Below are 16,695 nucleotides of genomic sequence, written 5' to 3' on the forward strand. Positions count from 1 at the left end.
TAAGGCTGCCACTAAAGCCTAACTTTGATTTCTTGCAAGCATGTTTTAACTTTGATTTGTTTTTTATTTAGTTGCTTACTTTTTTTATATTTATGATACACACCATACCAATATTATTGTTAGGTTTTCCACTATAACTTAAAGAATTTGACAAAAACAAGCTCGATACTATGATTTTGAATATGTCGATCGAATTTTAGGCATAAATAAGTTATTGTCTATGATTATTTTTTAATTGTTGGATGACTAATTTTTAAATATATATTTAAGATAGAAAGTAAAAAATAAGAATAAATGTATCCTAGGGTAATTTTTGTAAGTAAGTTATCTCAAGAGAGCTTCTAAATAGAGCTCTTACCAAATCATTAACAAGATGACTTTACTAGAGTCGGAGATACCTTACCACTATTTAATAGGTTTGCCAAATAAGCTCGATTCATTGAATTTTAAACTTTAAGAGTCTAATCTATATTAAAAGTCAGCTAAGAGCAAACATAAGTAAGACACAGATATCTAAATTAGAGTCACTCGAAGTGGCTTGAGAGGATGTTTTTTTTCACTATGAGAATCACACTTATTGCATGTACTTCTCATTATCCTACAATAAGAATAGCAAAACAAAATTAAGGAATAAGTGGACTAATTGAGTACTTCTTTTTCTTTGGTTTTGAAATTAGAGAGAATTCTCTAAGTCATCGTATTCTCCTTCCAAAGATATTAGTTAATTCAAATCATTAGAGAAATTTCTTCAGTTGTATGAGGCAAATAAAATTAGAGCTTTTGAATCATCTTAACAAGTCTGTTTATTTTTCATGAATTTTTTTGTTTTGTAATGTAATTTTTGGAAGTTTGTCACAACTAAGAACCAACAACTAGTGATTTGTTGTTTTTGTTGCATGTAGGTGCTTCCTCTAGTTCGATCCTCTAGTCCGTGTTTTGCTTGAGGCGTGTGATTGTTGGATGTTGGAAAGGTAATTTCATTCGTGGAGGGTAGAGGCTCTTTCTTTTTCTTTTTCTTTTTCTTTTTCGTTTTTCGTTCTATAGTTCTATTAGTCATGTTTTGCTAAATTATTGTAAAGGAGATTATTAAAGTTTATGGTATAAAATCGTGTTTAGCATAGAGGATGGGGAGAGAAGAGTGTATTGCACTTGAGGTCTTTTTGTAATGGAAGTGGGAAAGAAAGTAGTTCTCATTGGAAATGCTTCTTTTTGTTCATATTTGTTGATGTTCTGCCACGTATCCAGCTCAAAAGGAGACACTTGGCAGCTAGCAACCATGTGGAGCAGTAACAACACACAAAATATCATAAATTCCTACAATGCACTATAGTTCTAAAGAGAGAGATACAAGGGGAAAGAGGAAAAACTTTGAGAATAACAAGAGAAAATTAGGGAAATTGAAAATTAAGGTGGGTATTCTTAATTTTTTTAGTTATTCATCTAAGAAATTTGGGTAAAAATGGAATTTTTCTTCATGAAAATAGTATAAACTTGCATTAAATTGAATCCAAATAAATGAAAGATTTAAGTTTGCCAGTTATAAACACTAAATATGGTTGCACATAGGTTAACGTAGCTACCAATTTTGTTTTAGTTGGCAAATTACATATGATAGATATTGATCTCGTAAAGACGATAGTTTTACTTGGTATGGCATAGCTTGTATTTTTGTATCTATTGAAATGATATTATATAAAATAGTTGGCACTTTATACGTTGTTTGTGGCTATGATGAGATTTGATCAAGTAAGTATCATGTCTCCTTTGTGTGAAAGGCCCAAAAACTCTAGAGGGTATTTTCCACATTAAGTCGTGGCTCATCAAGCTAGTATTTGGCACTTGTTTGTTTGAGATAAAAATCGCACTTAGTAACTTCAGATAAAAAGAGATTGCTTTGTTATGGTAACTCTAGATAAAGAGATTGCCTAGAATAAAAGTTTTGTTCATGCACCATATGATTATGCATGCACATAAGAAATTATATCTCAAAGTGTTATAATTTTTACTTAAATAAAAGGAATCTAAGAATCCCTACTAAGCTTGTGGTTGTTTATCTTACTCCTTAGCAATCTTAGGTTTGAATTGAAGGAAAACTCTACTTATTAAGTTTTCCAATAGATTTCCATTTTGACATGTACTACGAGTTGGAAGAAATATACTAAAGATACTAAACATGAATTTTGTTGGTATTATGTATTTAGTCTAGGAAGCGTGACTAATGTATATAAAGTAAAATATTTTTCAGTTGCTTTATGAAATATATTTATGCATACTGTGTTTCAACGAATATCATTCTCAATTAACTTCTAACTTGCTTTCAAGTGATGGTTTGGGAAAACAAATTCTTGCTTAGACATTGTGCCTCTATTAAATGTTAGATGGAGCCACAATCAGTCATGTGTCAAAAATAGAGGCGTGGCATTAGTTCCATATACATGTACATGATAAGTGCATTAGACAAGTGCATTTTCGACTACAATTGGAGTGTGCATGTTGCCTAGGCATTGTGCTTTCAATTGTGTTGAGTTCTATTTTGTCTGCTCTCTTATGAGCATCATGCCAATCAAACACGTGGTTTCGTATTCTTCTCCCTTATAATTAAAAGAGAGACATAGTTAATATTTGCTATAGAGAAGGAGATAGGACTTGGTTTTTTCAAGAAGAAATAATAGGAGATGATTCTCATTAATCTTCTGCCCTTTTGCATTCCATTATCAACACAATATTGATCCATTTCGTCCATTGTATAATACGATAGAAAATGCCATATCAATATTGTTACATTTTTTGCTTCAAATTTGTTAGGTGCACAAAAAATAAAAGAACTATTTCATTTTAGATACGTTCCAACAGCTACATGTGTTTTGTATCATATCATTACATAAGCTTTCATTGTGTAAATAGTATAAAAATGTAGTGTTATTTCCCAAAAATTCTATTACTATTTGCATAGCACAAGTATAGTGAATAGTTATTGAGTTTTTATGTTTTGTAATAACCTATAAACATCAGTGTGCACTTCCACTATGGTCTTTTTTAATTTTTTTTCTTCAAGAAACTTGAATATTTTCTTTTGTTAATTTTATCCTAAGTGACGATTTTAAGATGACGTCTTGTGATAGATGCACGCATAATGCCATTTATTAAGTGGTTTTCTATAACCTCATTAAGACTAATAATTTTAATGCTTCCTTATTAATTTTATATGTGATTTGAGGAAGGAAATCAAATATTTAATATGCTTTCTCAACACCAAAAATATAATTTATTACTGGGGATGTTAATTTGATATACTATTGAAATTGTGTGTATTTTATTAATTTGTGCACTGTAAATTGTCATTGCACCCACAAAATCAACTATGACAATGTCACAATCTAGGTGCTAATAGTGGGCATCAAAAGTAGAACTCTCTCTTTTACTTCCTTTATATGTGAAATTCTTATATCCGTTCATCTTTTAAATAGTTCAAAAAACAATAGGGAAAATTCTTCATTTGGACTTCCTACTTAATTAAAACTCAATCCATCTAGGTTCATATACCTAACCTCAAGCAACACCACCAAACAATGAGTTTCTGAACCTTTTGAACATCTCTATAAGTTGTTTGTCAATTTCACTAGTATGCTACTCCAACAAAGCCTAGTTTGCCACATACCACCTTATTCAATCTCAGTGAACAAAGTTTGCACCTAGTCTTCCATCTTTGTCCATGAATTGATGGAGATATAAGGCATATATGTACACCACAAAAAGGCTTTTCTTGTTAAGGATGTAGGGAGAAGATATAGTTTCTTTGAACTAATTTTTGGTTGCCACTGAACTATGTTATTAGTCTTCATCTATGCTCACTTGTAGTTGTAGTTCTATTGTAATCTTTTGGTAATTATGAGGGGCTACTATATACTTTCAAATTCCTACAAAACTTAAATGCCATCAGTCCTTTTTGGCTAAGGTTTCCTATGATTTGACTTTATCAACTCTTATCATTGGACTATAGGCTTGCTCAATCACTCTTGTCAATCAATCTTTATCTAGCTAGGTTATCTATAAGACACGATATGATATGGGAAAAGGCTTGCCTATATAGTTTTCGATAGTTAGCCGCTCCATCCCTATGCACTAGTGGCCTCAACACAAGCAACACTTTAGTAATGCTGCTAAACAATATAAGTAATTATCAACCCAACTTAAAACCCAATTCACTAAAGATCAGGACACCACTACACAATCACTAATGATTAAATAATTTAGAGATATATATTACTTTTAGGATATCCTCTCATGGCAATATTTAAAATTTACAAAAAAAAAAAAGTAATATTGAGCATGTCAAGCAATATGCTAAATGTTTATTTTTCTAAATAATTGAAAGCTAAATGACGGGAGAAAAGTTATTGACTTGTTAAAAAATAAAATGGTGTATGAATAATTGGATCACTTACAATTCGGAATATTTGAGAAACGACCACATGGGACCATATGATTTCACAAAAGTCGAACTTAGAGGGTGGGACTGATTGGAATACTTGTTGCGACTGAGTATTGTACAATGATGACAGTGACAACAATATTTGAAATTTGAGATTTTTTTTTATAGTTTATTGGCTTAATATCTAAAATGCATCGTAAGAGCAATTAAACTTTGATGAGAATATCATTGTTAGACTCGATGGTGTATGCTAAGAAGAGCTCCTTGCATGTCGTATATGTATCCTTCTTCAGTGCAACTTCAGTGATTGTAGAAGAGAAGAGATGGAGGTCCATGTTATTATATTTGGCTATAAAAGATTAATGGTAAAGTTTAAACGTTTCAAATGACGCAATAAGATAAAAAGTGTCATTTGTTGTTGTATATGTTAATGGGATATAGGGAACATTTGAGCACGAAAAGGACACGGTTGTGTTTAACGCAAAGCATATAATTATCCATTGATGTTCTACTTTGAAAATTGAAAGGTTTAAGCTCTATATAAAACATCGACTAAGGTTGAGTCAATAATTGATTCTGCATATCAATTTAATGTGAAATGGTTTCATAACTTTCAAACTACTCAAAGACAATGAAAACAAAAAGTTATCGTTGGAAATTATAAATACAACGAAAAAGCCTAATTGTGGCAACATGAATAAACTTTCAATTTTAGTCAATATATAATACACATTAATGTTGCAGCAACAATGACCAAGTTCTAAAAAACGATTATGATGTAAAATAATAAATGGATTCAAAATTAATTAATAATGTTGGGAATTAATAACAAATTCCTGAAACATGTGAGAAACAAAATAGAGAAAGAATACACGCCAAAGAAAAAAAAAATTAATCACACACACAAGACAGTATTTACGTGGTTCGATAATTTTGCCTATGTCCACAGAGTTGCAGGGATTTCATTATTATCAGGAAGAAAAATATAGAGAGTGCGGCGGTACAAATCTCTCTCTCTCGCTCTCTCCCGAAGTGTGATCACTTGCCTTAATCACCAAAAAAATAATAATTTTATATGCTGCACACGGGGTTTTGAGCAACTAGGCTCCACAAAAGCCCAACAAATAATTTGGTAGAATCAAAATGTAATAGTGCCTCCAAGCAACGAGGAGGCATACCAAACCATTAAACAATAAAATAGATTGATAATGCATGACCAATTTATGGGCAAAACAGCATTAAATAATAAAAAATAAATTGTTGATAATGCATATGTTTAACTAAGATATAAAATCTCCCTATAGTTTGTAGCCAACAGTTAAAAACTAAAGGCATCAATGTAGAAATTTGAGTACCAAATGATGAGGAATGCATATGATATATTTATAGAACACATACTCACCCACAAACACGATAACTAATAATTTACCCCTCTAAACACAAGCACATGATGATGTTCTCAGTCATTAAATTATACATCTTTGATACATATCAACGATTGCATCTTTTATAACCACCGTTGTAACACATGAGAATATTGAGAAAATAAGTTTATTTTATTGTAAGTACAAAGATGCCCCGGAGACTTTACGAAATATAATAATTTAGAAAAACAAAAAAAAAGAAAAAAGAAAAATAGATCATAGTAGATCATAGTAGTGGGAGTTGTGGGTTGAAGCACGAGCTTTTTGTTATCCTAAAATCGAATTCATTGCGGTTAACAAATGCTAACACATGGTCTTTCCATTTAAAAATACTTCAAATGGAAATCAATAATATGCGCCGACACACATACTTATATACATACTACACTTTGCATGAAATTCGTATAACAAACAACAAAGAGTAATTTAATGTGCAAAAATAATACAATTTACCACAAATTGTAAATTAGACAAAAAATTTGTTTATCACAATGTCTTGAATAAATTTTCCTCTCTCGCTTCCAAAATTGAATCTTCTATTGGGCTGTGGATTAAGAAAATGGGATTGAGAACAACTTGGTCGATTACGATTCAACAAATTCAAAGAAATCAACGAATAGTTTTTGAGAAATTAAAAAATTCATCCAACGCAAAACTCTACGAAATTAAAACTTGCATGAATAATCAAGTAAATAGCAAAGCTTGTTTGGATTTCTTGTACAAATATTGAAAACTACAAAAACATAAATTATTTAGTGTATTTTGCTTTAAGGTCGTGTATTTTCCTGTTATATATATATATATATATATAACAACAAAACCAAACCTTAAGTCTCACTAGCACTAGGTAGGGTTAGGTATATGAATTCTTTTCTACTAATTTATACGATTATGAACAATTTCTTTAGACAGAATCAAGAATATTAAATCTTTACTAATTATCTCCTCTCAAATATATATATATATATATATATATATATATATATATATATATAATTTAGTAGTTAGCATCCCAACAATGCCATCCTCAATAGGATTTGTCCATTTTAGATCACTACTAGAATCATTGACACACACACATATATTCGACTAAAAAAGAGAGAGAATTTATTCATTCACAAAAAATGTTATTTTATTTAACAAGCATTATTGTATGAACAGTTAACAAAAAATAAAAATATCTTATTAATAAAATGAATAACAATAAAAAATTTGTTTGTTTGAAACCAATTACAATGTTGAGAAACATGCTAAATTTATAAAAAAAAATTAAAGTATGCAATACAAAAAAAATTGTCTACTCAATTAATTAGTTTGTGTTAGGGATAGCAAAGCAGATTAACGGGTCGAATTTGAACGGATCGTGAAATTAGGAATAGCTTCCCAAGAGGGGGGGTGAATTGGTTTTTTTAAAATTTCTTTTAACTTATTTTAAGAATCCTTAACTTCTTTAAACACTTAACCAATTCTTTAACTTGTTTATTTAATTTCACCAATCACACAAGAACTTAATTCTTTTATCCAATCAATAACACAATTAAACAACCAATCAATTAAACACAATCTTCAAACCAAACAATCAATTTATTTGCCAAGTACAAGTTAAACATTAAACAACCAAACCAAGATATAAAGTATTCAGCACTTTGGTTAACAAAAGATCTTGAGATAGTTTGTTTATTTGTATAAGTCATGTGATTATGAATTTGTAAGCCCTGTATAGATGAACCAAATCACTCTTTCCAAATATTTAGAACTCAAATGAACTTTTGGTCAATTTATCTTTGGGATGTTAACCAAGTAACGTACTCCCATAAGGTTTTTGCAAGATATGGTGTAACCAACAAACTCCTTTTCGGTTTTCGCAACCCAAATCAAAATTAAACCTTAAGTTTGTTTGATTTCCAAATATTACATAGTATATATGATTATCAAATAAACCATTCATGCAATTTAAATATGCTGAAAATAAAGAGTAAGGGAAAGAGAGAATAAGACGGAGATTTTTACGAGGTTTAGCTTATATCCAGCCTACGTCCTCGCCTTTGGCAAACTACTAAAGGATTCACTAATTCAATTCCGTTAACGGGTTGAACAAACCTTTACAACACTCCTTGGTTAAGGTTAGAGCCCGCCTTCTCCAAACGATGTCCCCTTATTCGGTCACTCCTTTAGGCTAGAGCCCACTTGTCTAAACAATATCCCCTTGCTTAGCCAACGATCCAAACAATCCTTGGAACGTCAAAGAACTACAAGAAATACAAGATAAGATCTGCGTACGATTATACTCTCTTAAAGAGTAAGTTAGTACAATTTCAGCACTATATACTTGAATGTAAAATATCAATATGAAATACAATGAAGCTCAAGTGTAGAATTCACCAATATCCTTCTTAGATGAGGATTAGCGGTAGAAATTCAGAGGAGGAAGGATTAGCACTTCAGAGTATTTCAGCAAAAGAGTTTTGTAATAAGTGAACAAGAGAGCTTTGGAAGAACAAGAGTGCTTTCAGCTATACAAGCAGATTTTTCAATTCTTAGATGTATTTTGATTTGTAAAACCATGTATTTATAGGCTTTCAAACTTGTTTCCATGTTACAAAAGTTTCCTTAAAGAGTTTCCCAAGTTGTTAGAAAAATTGGAGCTCAAAACGGCTATATTTTAAAATATTAGAATTTAAAAATTTACCCCTTGAATAGTATTCAGACGTCTGAAGTGCCGAGGTCAGTCGTCTGAAGTTCCTTAAACCCTTAAAAAATAGAACTGGATACAGAGTCAAATGTCTGAAGTCAGGGTTCAGACATCTGATGTCGCAGGTTCAGATGTCTGAAGTTGTAAGTTCAGATGTCTGAACTTGCTGCTGCAACTTTCTGCCTGTTATGGAAATTCTTCAGACATCTGAGGTCATCTGTTCAGTCATCTAAAGTCCCTCCCGTGAACAGTTTTTAGATGTTTGAAAATAGTGATCCCATTTCAATGTTTTGGCCATAACTTTTTTTGTATAACTCCAAATTAGGTTTTCTTGTTTTAAAAAGAAAGATAAGAGAAAATTATACAACTTTCATGTTGACCACTTTTTAAAATAATTAGATTTTGATAGAAAAAAATTTACCTCAATGCAGGTGTATAAAAACTAATAGCATTTAGAGAAACTCTTTTTGGTGCTTTTCATTCAAAAAATGATTTTAACATTTTTAAAATAATTTTTGACCTTATAAAAATATTTTCCAGATATTTTAAAAAGTATCTAGGTCTAAGAAGTTAACCTAAGAACTTCAAAATATTTCAAACGATATTTTAAACATTAAAGCACTTACATGAAAACTTCTAAAACTTTTCTCATTCTAAATTCTTGAGTTTTCGTGTTTTGTTTCTTCAAACTTCCATATTTTCTTCAAGCTTTCATATTCTTTGAACTTTCTCATTTTGCTTTTCTTTGGTTATTTGGACTTTAATATGCCTTAACTTTCAATAACTCATTCATGTCCTCATATTCTTCAAAATTTCATATATCATCTTTAAATTCATGTTTTGACTCATTTAAGCTTTATTTGATCCTTGTGAACACTTTCACCTTACTTTTTGATATATGAGCCCTGAAACAACATTATTCACACAAATATGTTAAATTCCACTTGTTTGTTACTATCAAAACAAGATAACAAGATTTTAAGTCTTATAAGGCCAACAATCTCCCACTTTTTGATAATGACAAATAAGGAGCAAAAATGTGAGTAAGCCTTAAAAATGCTCCCCCTTTTAATAAGCTTCATCTTAACAAGATTTTAATATTAATTTCATCAATCATGCTCATCACTTTCTTTTAGTTTTACAAGCTTTTTCAATCAATATTTTCAATCAATATTATGCTCATGCTTAATTATGCTCAATTTTTTCTTCACAACTTCTCCTCCTTTTGACATCAATCAAAAAGAAAATAAATGATTTAAATTCAAACACAAATCATTTTAAGCATATCAATAACCATATATTCCAAACATATGTATACACTCAAGTTATTGTTTTTCAATATAGCATGTGTAGTGTGTAGCTCACAACATTTATTCAAGATACCAGCTGATATTAATTTGATGGTTTTTATGATACCAATTTAAAATTTAAAAATTAATATGATACATGCAGTATTCATGACACTCCCCCTGAATTCAATACATTCAGTTTTGTTGCTTTTATCATCTCATGTAAAATATTGAATCATATTATGTATCAAATATCAATATCATGCTAAGATCATCAATGTCACACCATGCTCATAAATAATTTGACTTTGTGATACCAAGTGAGCTTTTAGATTTGATATCCATTGAAATTTTTAACATGTGAAACCAAAAATACTTTATAGATACCAAAGCTTAATATCACATAATGAATAGTTCATGGATATCAAAATAACTACTATATCTTTCATAGCTCATAGATAAAGAGCACTATGTTTATCCATGTAATTCATTTAAAATCATGTATGTTCAAGAATTATCCTTATATAAAAAATTTATGCTCAAGCTCAATAACCTCATTCTCAATTTTCAACATAGTGAGTCATACTTTTCAATATAAATCAAGTCAAGTTAATTAATACACATGTAGTATATAATATCAAGGCGCTTATATAATAAGCTCAGATTTGATATTTTCTATCTATTTCTTTAGTTAAGCCTTGTAAAAAGTCATCCTATGATTTTGGCCAACAATGTCATTTTCTATTTTATATAAGTGTGAAGTCATTATTTCATTTTTGATACCCATATTTTATTTTATTTTTGGGTCCGAAGGATTTTTCAAGGGAGGTTTCTTTTATTTTCTATACTTGTTTGGTTTTAACACCTTTCCTCTTAAAAGGACATTCAAACTTTGTATGCCCATTTTTCTTGCATTGATAGCACATGGTGTTTGTGTAAGCATTAGAAGATATGCAAGTATAGTTTTTGGATTCTTTCGAGAAATATCTCATGTAGGAATTCTTTTTCTTTTTATTTTCAATTCCATTGAAACCAATGTATTCTTTATTTAGAGACATTCTTTGTAAGCCAATCATCTTATCAAAGTTTTCCTTTCCTTTTGTGAAGTTGTAAATAATTTTATCCTTATCTTTGATTTGATTATTGAGATCATTTAACTTTATGTCTTTCTTATTATCAACCTTCTTTAATGATTTCTCAAATTCTATAGATAATTTTTTGATTTTATCCTCTAATTCGGAAATATAAATATCTTTCTCATATACAGTAGATGATAAGGATCGAAGGTCTTCTATCATTTGGTCATTATTGCTTTCTAGTTTCTCAATTTTCAAGTTATTTTCTTTTTCAACAAGATTTTTGGATTCTATTTATTTCATTGTTAATTCATACTTATGTTCTAATTGCTTGAGTTTTAAGTCTTTATCTCTTTCAGCATTCTTTAGGAATTCTAATTATTTCATTAAACTTTCATTCTTATTCTTCAATGAGATATTTTGTTTATTTGCTTTCATCAGCATCTTATGTACTTTGGATAGATCATTTTGAAGTTCATCATAAGATGACATACCCTCATCACTTGATTCATCACTACAAGGATTATTTGAAGATTTAGTTAAGGAGCTTTATTCATTATATCACACCATAAAGCACATGTAAGCAATCTCTTGGTCACTTATTTCATTCTCCGAACTACTTGTACTATCCCAAGTAATGGCTTTCATGGCCTTCTTCCTTTTCTTCTTAGATTCTTTCTTTAGTAGTGGACATTCCGGTTTGATATGTCCAGCTTTGTTGCAATTGTAACACGTAGGAGTTTTATTCTTTGATTTCTTACTAACTTCTTCTTCTTCTTCATCTAATTTAGATTTTTGAATCATTCTCTTGAATTTGTTTCTCTTTCTTAGTATCCTTGCTAGTTTTTTAGACATGAAGGCTTCTTCATCTTCATCCATTTCACTACTTAAGTTTTCTTTTAAGGCTTTAAAGGTTATTTTTTCTTGGGCTTTGGTTTTCCCACTCTTTTCATTCATTACCATTTCGTATGTGAGGAGAGAACCTATCAACTCATCTAAGGATGTGTTTTTCAAATTTCTACCTTCCGTGATAGTAGTAGCCTTTGGTTCCCACATGGAGGGAAGACCTTTTAGAATTTTTCTTATCATCTCATAAGTAGTATAAGTTTTTCCTAAGGCATTTAGGAAATTTATTATATGAGTGAACCTAGTAAATATATTTGTAATTGATTCATCCGGGTTCATCTTAAAGGCTTCATACTCGCTTGTGAGCATATCAACCCTATTATCCCTAACATCCGTTGTTCCTTCATAAGTAACTTCTAGCTTATCCTATATTTCCTTAGTTGATTTACAAGCCATTACTCGATTAAATTCATTACAATTCAAGGCACAATATAAAACATTCATAACACTAGCATTAACTTGTAGCATCTTATAGTCTAGGTCGGTCATATCATTTTTCTCTTTGGGAACTTGTTTTCCATTAACTATCTTAGTGGAAATTTGATCACCTTCCATGACAACTTCCCATGCTTTCCAATTCATAGTTTGAAGATATATTTACATTCTCTTTTTTCCAGAAGGTATAGTTCAAACCACAAAAGATTGGTGGCCTAATTGAAGATTGTCCCTCACCGAAGGGAGCTACGCCTAAGTTAGCCATTTAGATATTTTTATAGCTATTATTTAAGATTTGTTATAACCCTGCTCTGATACCAATTGAAATTAGGAATAGCTTCCCATGAGGGGGGGGTGAATTGGCTTTTTAAAAATTTCTTTTAACTTCTTTTAAGAATCTTTAACTTCTTTAAACACTTAACCAATTCTTTAATTTGTTTGTTTAATTTCACCAATTATACAAGAACTTAATTCTTTTATCCAATCAATAACACAATTAAACAACCAATCAATTAACACAATCTTCAAACCAAACAATCAATTTATTTGCCAAGTACAAGTTAAACATCAAACAACCAAACCAAGATATAAAGTATTCAGCACTTTAGTTAACAAAAGATCTTGAGATAGTTTGTTTGTTTATATAAGCCCTGTGATTATGAATTTGTAAGCCTTGTATAGATGAATCAAATCACTCTTTCCAAATATTTAGAGCTCAAATGAACTCTTGGTAAATTTATCTTTGGGATGTTAACCAAGTAACGTACTCCCATAAGGTTTCCGTAAGATATGGTGTAACCAACATACTCCCTTTCGATTTCCGCAACCCAAATCAAAATTAAACCTTAAGTTTGTTTGATTTCCAAATATTACATAGTACATATGATTATCAAATAAACCATCCACACAATTTAAATATGCTAAAAATAAAGAGTAAGGGAAAGAGAGAATGAGAAGGAGATTTTTACGAGGTTCGGCTTATACCTAGCCTACGTCATTGCCTTTGGCAAACCACCAAAGGATTTATTAGTTCAGTTCCGTTGATGGGTTGAACAAACCTTTACAAAACTCTTTGGTTAAGGCTAGAGCCCAAAAATAACCCCCCCCCCCACACACAATTCTTTCAGGTTGTAAGACACATTTCATTCAAATTCAATATAAGTCTCAAAAGTGCAAATAAAATTAGCGGGAGGGGTTAAACTTATTAAGTTAACTTGAACTTCTTGAATTTGAATGAAAAAAATTCATATTTATATTTTTTATTTATTTCCTTCCATTTATAATTAATTTAAAATTATAAATATTTTTTTTATTACTTACTTTTTACCTTTTACTTTTTTTACATTTACAATTTCTAAAAATAGAATAATTTATTTGTTTGATTTAAATTAAAAACAAATAAAAAAAATGCGGATATGGTCGAATGGTAAAATTTCTCTTTGCCTTCTCCAAACGATGTCCCCTCGTTCGGTCACTCCTTTAGGCTAGAGCTCACCTCTCTAAGCAATATCCCCTTACTTAGCCAATGATCCAAACAATCCTTGGAACGTCAAAGAACTACAAGAAATACAAGATAAGATCTGCGTACGAGTATACTCTCTCAAAGAGCAAGTTAGTACAATTTTAGCACTATATACTTGAATGTAAAATATCAATATGAAATACAATGAAGCTCAAGTGTAGAATTCACCAATATCCTTCTTAGATGAGGATTAGCGGTAGAAATTCAGAGGAGGAAGGATTAGCACTTCAGGATATCTCGACAAAAGAGTTTTGCAATAAGTGAACAAGAGAGCTTTGGAAGAACAAGAGTGCTTTCAGTTATACAAGCAGATTTTTCAATTTTTAGATGTATTTTGATTTGCAAAGCTATGTATTTATAGGCTTTCAAACTTGTTTCTATATTGCAAAAGTTTCCTTAAAGAGTTTCCCAAGTTGTTAGAAAAATTGGAGCTCAAAACGGCTATATTTTAAAATAGTAGAATTTAAAAATTTGCCCATTGAACAGTGTTAAGACGTCTGAAGTGTCGAGGTCAATCGTCTGAAGTTCCTTAAGCCCTTAAGAAATAGAACTGGATATAGGGTTAGATGTTTGAAGTCAGGGTTCAGACGTCTGATGTCGTAAGTTCAGATGTCTGAAGTCGCAAGTTCAGACGTCTGAACTTGCTGCTGCAACTTTCTGCCTGTTTTGGAAATTCTTCAAACGTCTGAACGTAATCTTCAGACGTCTGAGGTCATCTGTTCAGTCATCTGAAGTCCCTCCCGTGAACAATGTTCAGATGTTTGACAACAGTGACCTTGTTTAAGTGTTTTGACCATAACTTTTTTTGTATAACTCAAAATTAGGTGTTATTGGTGTCAAAGTAGAGCTAAGAGAAAATCCTACAACTTTCATGTTTACTACTTTTTAAGATAATGAGTTTTTGATAGAGAAAAATTCACCTCAATGCAGGTGTATAAAATTTGACAGCATTTAGAGAAACTCTTTTTGGTGCTTTTCATTCCAAAAATGATTCTAACCCTTTTAAAATAATTTTTGATATTATAAAAATATTTTTTAGATATTTTAAAAGGTATCTAGGTCTAAGAAGTTAATCTAAGAGTTTTAAAATATTTCAAATGATATTTTAAACATTAAAGCACTTACATGAAAATTTCTAAAACTTTTCTCATTCTAGATTCTTGAGTTTTCATGTTTTGTTTCTTCACACTTTCATATTTTTTTTCAAACTTTCATATTCTTTGAACTTTCTCACTTTACTTTTCTTTGGCTCTTTGAACTTTAATATGCCTTGACTTTCAATAACTCATTTATGTCCTTATATTTTTCAAGGTTTCATATATTATTTTTAAATTAATGCTTTAACTCATTTAAACTTTATTTAATCATTGTGAATACTTTCACCTTACTTTTTCATATATGAGTCTTGAAATAATATTACTCACACAAATATGTTAAATTTCACTTGTTTGTTAGCATCAAAATAAGATAACAAGATTTTAAACTTTGTAAGACCAACATATTGTAAATGGGTCGGGTTAAACATGTTCGAATATGGTCATTCCGGAAAATTCCATGCCCAAATTGGAGAAAAAAATAAAAAGAAAAGTAAACAAAAAGTAATAATACGCATTACAGATTCATCCATTCACGTCTCCCTCCCCATTGACGTCTCCCTCCCCATTGAAATTCTTTATCATCACTTACATCACAGCTCTGCATGTACACGTGGCGCTCATCTAACCGTCAATCGGGGAACCTTGCCATCTTCAAACTTTGAGGTTCTATCATGAAACAAACCAGAAGTCCAGAAAGCGAAGGCAGGGGAAGGGAAGGGAAAACAAGTCCACCGCTTCACGTGCTCCCCGTGTGATGCTGCATCCATTTTTAATCTCCTCTGTACCATCCCTTTCTTTATTTCTGAATCAATCCACCTGCAATGGAAGAGATGGAACTTTCCACCTCCGGTCAGAACCCACTTCCCAAAACGTCAAATCCATCCACCGTAAAACAGAGCAGAGCTTCGTTCGCCAGCTTGTTCGCAGCTGCCGACGCGCTGGACTACTTCCTGATGCTGGTCGGAAGCATTGGGGCCTGCGTTCACGGCGCCGCCCTCGCCGTGTTATTCGTTTTTTTCGGACGCATGATTGATTCTCTGGGTTGGTTCTCCTCTCACCCAGAAGGCTGCGAGGTCGTGCGTGAGCGTAGGGTTCCTATCCTGAGGCTGGGAGTGAAGGAGATCCGGAGATGGGTAGCCACTAGCCAGGAGTCAGTGAGGCGGCGAGGCCGTGCCTGAGCGTGAGGACCGAGGGTCATGGAGCTGAGAGTGAGGGAGATCCGGATATGGGTGTCAACGTGTATATATATATATATAAAACAAGTTAAACGGTCAATTAGGCGGGTACTCAATCCATCTAATCCATTTAAGAAAGGATCGAGTTTGGGTTAATCCGTTTATAAACGGACTGGCTTATGTTAAATTTAAATTTAGTTTAAACGGATAAGTCACATATCATTCATTAAGTTTCGTTTATAAACGGACCGGTTTATGTTAAATTTAAATTTAGTTTAAACGGATAAGTCACATATCATTCATTAAGTTTCGATTAGTTTTGTCACTCTTAATTTGTGTATAGAGAAATTAAAGAAAACATGTTTCGTTTATGTGCAATAAAAAGTAATTAATGAAAATGATAATTGAGTAAAAGAGTAATATAGTGAAATTGGACTCAATAGGTCCCAATTCCTAAGGCAAAATTAGAAAATTAAGGACAACGAAGATGTAAATGGACTTGTTGTGTGTAGCTTGAGAGACCCCACGATCCTAATTTGTTTATAGTCCAAGTGGCACTAGTGTATGGTGAGGAGGAAGGATTGAGGCGATACCATGTCTTCATCTTGGTCTTCTGCGATTTCAACCCAACAAAGGTTTCAAAGAAA

Source organism: Malania oleifera, chromosome 7 (genome assembly GCF_029873635.1).
Source record: "Malania oleifera isolate guangnan ecotype guangnan chromosome 7, ASM2987363v1, whole genome shotgun sequence".
Taxonomy (NCBI): Eukaryota; Viridiplantae; Streptophyta; class Magnoliopsida; order Santalales; family Ximeniaceae; genus Malania; species Malania oleifera.